This window comes from Camelus dromedarius, chromosome 20 (genome assembly GCF_036321535.1).
Source record: "Camelus dromedarius isolate mCamDro1 chromosome 20, mCamDro1.pat, whole genome shotgun sequence".
NCBI lineage: Eukaryota > Metazoa > Chordata > Mammalia > Artiodactyla > Camelidae > Camelus > Camelus dromedarius.
Window position 1 is genome coordinate 12,284,928 of NC_087455.1, and position 4,827 is coordinate 12,289,754.

The following is a 4,827-nucleotide window of genomic DNA, read 5'->3' on the forward strand; positions in this document are numbered from 1 at the left end:
GAAAAAATTCCAGAAAGTTCTAAAAAACACAACTTGAATTTGCCATGCTGGCAACTAGCTACATAGCATTTACATTGTATTTACAACTATTTACATAGTATTTACATCGTATGAGGTGTTAGAAGTAATCTAGAGATGATTTAAAGTTTACAGGAGGATGTGCTTAGGTTATATGCAAAAACTACACCATTTTATACAAGGTGCTTGAGCATCCTTGGATTTTGGTATCCCTGAGGGTCCTGGAACCAATCCTCTGCGGATACTGAGGGACTGTATTTGATTAACCAACCCAGGAAGGACCCTGCACTCCCCTAGTGAGGAAGGTTGTACTTCTTCCTCCACCTACGCTATCAGGAAGCTCCTGGAGGAAAAAGGAAACGGCCGCACAGGATGCTACCCAAAGGGCTGGGTTCCACCTGAGACCTAGAGGGGGCTGGTCCTGAGAGAGCTTTCATGGGGCTGGAGGGGGAATGCCATTTTCTGGCTTTCCTGTGTTCCTTTCACAAACTCTCTCCTTGGGGGCAGCGTTAGACCCGGCTCTGAAGGAACTCAGTGTCTCGCATCCCTGTGCTCTCGCTGGGATGGGGACGGCACAGGCGGCAGCAGGAGCCCAAAGACATGTCACCCAACACAGACTGTGAGGCAGGGGTTGCAGGGCCAGAGAAGCTTCGTGGAGGAGAGGAAGGCTGGGCTGGGACCTGCAGGAGGAGGAGCTGACAGGCGAAAAGGAGAGGAGGTGGGGGCGGGAAGGGACAGATTGGGAGCTCAAAATTTGTAGATACTGACAGGCATAAGCAGAATAGATAAACAAGATTATACTGTATAGCACAGGGAAATATATACAAGATCTTGTGGTAGCTCACAGCGAAAAAACAATGTGACAATGAATATATATATGTTCATATATAACTGAAAAATTGTGCTCTACACTAGAATTTGACACAACATTGTAAAATGACTATAACTCAATAAAAAATGTTTTAAAAAATTGAACATACCCCCTGCCCCCCAAAAAAGAAAAGGAGAGGAGATGAGGGTACATGGAAAAGTCCAGACCAAGAGAACAGCACCTGCAAAGTCCACAGGCAGGCAAGAGCCTGGGAGCTTTGGGGAAAGCAGAGTGATGGGGAAGCAAGAGACTGATGAGGCAGAAAAGACAGAATGGGCAGGGCCTCAGGTGAGAGCTGCTGCTGAGACAAAGCCCTTTGGGAAGATTCCGGAGGCGCCCACCCTCCCCTACCCGCAGTGGGGATGGAGACCCAGGGCTGCAGCAGCAGCACTGCTGTGGGGAGAGAGTGGGGAGAGGAACATCTCCCTCCCTGGAACATGCTCTCCGCATCTCCGTGTGGCTAGGGCTTCCTCACCTCTTCCCAGGCTTTGCCTAAACAGCACGTGGCCCTCCTAACCACCTTATTTGCAATTTCCACACTTTCCTCAGGCCCTGCTCTGTTTCTCTCCTTGGCCTTGTCACCATCCACACGCTATGCATTTCACTCATTTGCCTTCTTATTGTCCATCTCCCCTCACTTTTGTCTCTTTTGTTCAAAGCCTAGATGCTGGGCACGTGGTAGGTACTCAGTAAAGATGTATGGGATGAAAGCTGCTCCTATTTATTGAGCACTTACAATGTGCCAGCCTCTGCCTTCACACTTTACATATGTTCTCTCGTTCATCCTCACAATCTACCCCCCACCCTGCCATTTTACAGATGCACAAACATCCTGAGAGACATCAAGAAATTTACTCTGAGTACCCATCTAGTCAAGGGCAGAGCTGGGATTCAGACCCTTAGATCTGGGATCTGCCTTGGCTGCTGCTGGCTTCCCTGGGGAGACGGCTTTCGCATTTCCAAGAATAGACGATACCTAAGACCGGTGTGTTTTTACATCCATCCTCACCACGTGCACATGCACATGCACATGCACATATTTCAGAAAACAAATCCCAACAACTGCATGTTCAAATGCAGAAGGCAGATTTGCAAATCCAAAGCAATGGTGTTGCCTGGCTAATTAGTTGGTACGAACCTTCAACTAGCAGATGTGGGTCAAGAGGTTTTTGGTAACTTTGTTGGGTGCAACTCCTGGAAACAGGGGTGCACTTTCCCACAGCCTGCATGGAGTGGCTCCCAAGCTACCCTGGGAAGCTTGTTAACACCTGCATCCATCCCTGAAGTTTCATGCTTCCCCCCAACACCAAGAGTCCAGACAGGAGGCTGCCTGTGAGAGAACTGACAGAAAAAATGTTCTTTCTCCCTAGAAACCACTCTCACAGCCATCGCTATGCCCAAGTGTCTCACCTGCGCAGTGAATAAACAAGGAGAGAGAGCAGGACCCTGACTCATTTCACCCTTTCAGCCTCCACACGAGAGCGTGAGGGGTTCCCATCCTTTTATCTCAGAGATGGAAGCTGAAGCTCAGAGAGGTCAGGGACTCACACTAAATCCCATGGCCAGTCTTGGGGCCCCCAGGGTGTGGGAACTCCAGCCCAGGACGTCTGCCCTCAACCTGTCCCCTGGAAGGTGTTGGCCAAGTTGGCATCTATCTGAGCTCCAAGCACGTCTCCCGCAAAGGGAGAGGACAGATTTTGTCACACGCTGGACGTGCTGCTCCTCCGCCTCGCCCTCCGTCAGCCAAAGCCCAAGTTTTGAGTGGCTCTTGGTTGGTTTCCTGGGGGGGGAGAAAAGGATGACACAAATGACTCACTTCCCAGACCCCACCCTGTGCACTTTTCAGATGTGGAAATTTTATTAAATCCCTCAGCACAGCCTCTTTCTACATTTTCTGTGGTTTAACTCTCCCTGGGTCTTTTTGCTTATGGTTTTAGCTTTTCTTCCTGCCCTCTTTAACCTGAGAGTTTTCTTTCTCCACTGTCTCTCACCAGGTACTAACATTTTGAGTATTTGCTACAGGCCGTGCATGCTAGGACAGAAAGGGGTACCTATTGACCCCATCCAGCAGCTCCCTCGGAGTGCTTGGGTCCCCAGTGCGAGCTGGGGTTCTTATCTGCCCGACCTCCCCTCTCCTTCATTTCTGCCCCTCTGGGCTCAGTCATGGGGCACTTGCTCCTGTCGGTGCCCATGACCTTTGCTCCCTCTTGTCCATCGAAATTGGTCCCTTCCTCATGGACCAAGGTGAGTCTCCCTGGTCCACAAAGTCTTTTCTGACCACTGATGCCCGCAGGACTTCTTTGCTTCTCTTGCCTCCAGATAACCCACTACAAATTTGGTTGGTATTTTGCATTATTTAATTTGCATGCATGCACATGCATTCAGATAAACTGGAAGTATCTTGAAAGCAGGAACAGGGGCGGAGGCAAGCATCCCAGGCACCCCAAGCATCCAGCCAGCCTTGGACCATCATTGCGTAGTTCCTTCTACATGTGCTGTCCCCCCGGGTCTGGACAGCCAGCCCCAAGAGTAGGCGGGAAGGCCCCTTTTGCACAGGTGAAGTCACCGAGGCGCAGGGGACTCAATGGAGTCACCTCAGGTCACAGAGCTAGTAAGAAAGAGAGTGAAATTGGAACTGGCGTCTTCTGACAAGCCCAGCTGTTCTGGGAAAAACGCTGAAGGACGCTTGACTTCCCTAAACCCCCCTCCCCGAGTGCCTGGCTCTGCAGAGCTGAGGTTAGCGAAAAACATGTCGCAATCCCTCTGCTCCGGGGGCAGCCAAGCCCGGGTTCCCATCTGCGACCTGATATGGGCCCGGGGTGGCAGTCCCTTTCACGCCGGTGGTTCAGTGTCCACCCGGGTGAATCATCAACCGTCAGCCAGCTGTCGCCTCACCTTCAGCTCCGTGCGGCGTGAAGTCTGTTTCCTTTCGCTGGCGTTAAACAGTCACCTCTGACACGTGGTGAGATGCGGGATGTTGCCTCCCAGGCAAACACAGACCTGCGGGAAGACAGACTGGTAGCCTACAAGGGCTCTGGCTGCCAGGGGCTGGCTCCTCCCTACGAAGCTCCCCCAGCTGGCAGGGATGTCACCTGCCTCAAGGAGACAGATGGGAAGTGCCGGTAAGCTCTCGGGTACTGATTCAGGGGAGAAGCAGGACTCTGGGGCTCCGTGCCTGGCTGAGCGCTGTGGGTGTGAACCAGCCAGGCGGCCCCAGAGGCCCAGAAAGCCCTGTCCCCCGGGCTCACACTTCTCCTGTGAAACTCAGATCCGTTGGTCAGCACAACCCTGTCCCAGGCCGGTCCAGTAAAACCCTGCTGAAATCCTAACCACAGTGGGCAGGCGGGTATGCCTTGATGATTAATTGCCAAAGCTCATTTTGGTGTCAACGTCCCCTCAAGGGACTTGATTTCAACCCTGGCAGCTTGTGGAAAGAGGTTCTTAGGAGAACCCGGGTAAGCGTGGGAAGGCTCTGGGCTCTGACCTGGACCCCTAGCCCTGCTCTGTGCAAGAGTTTCCCAAAGGGCCACTTAGGGTGATTGTAGATGCTTCAAGACATCTATTTCTTTTCTTATTTCTTTTTTTTTAATTGAAGTGTAGTCAATTTACAATGCTGTGTTAGTTTCTGGCATACAGCAAAGCGATTCAGTTATACATATGTATATTCCTTTCCACATCCTTTTTCATTATAAGTTCTTACAAGATACTGAATATAGTTCCCTGTACTATACAGTAGGACCTTGTTTATCAAGACACCTATTTATTTCAAGAATTATGTATTTATTTTAATACTTTTAAAATATACTTTGCACATCACACCTGCAATTTCATATTCCTTAGGAGAAGGCGAGACATGTTTTTAAAGTGACTTGATTAAAGTAAACAATTAAGCAAATGATAATATAGGTTATAAATGGATATGGCTAAACTCTAACGGA

The 4,827-nt window shown here is 50.1% G+C and overlaps 1 long non-coding RNA gene across 1 annotated transcript; it reads right to left on the reverse strand.

Annotated features, from left to right (window-relative positions):
- Positions 1 to 1,722: 1,722 nt before the first annotated feature.
- Positions 1,723 to 3,890, reverse strand: LOC135318684 (uncharacterized). The gene is made up of 2 exons (XR_010376957.1): positions 3,785 to 3,890; positions 1,723 to 2,669 (listed from the first exon to the last, which is right to left on the reverse strand). It is a non-coding gene; the product is annotated as an uncharacterized LOC135318684 (long non-coding RNA).
- Between the last annotated feature and the right edge of the window lie 937 nt (positions 3,891 to 4,827).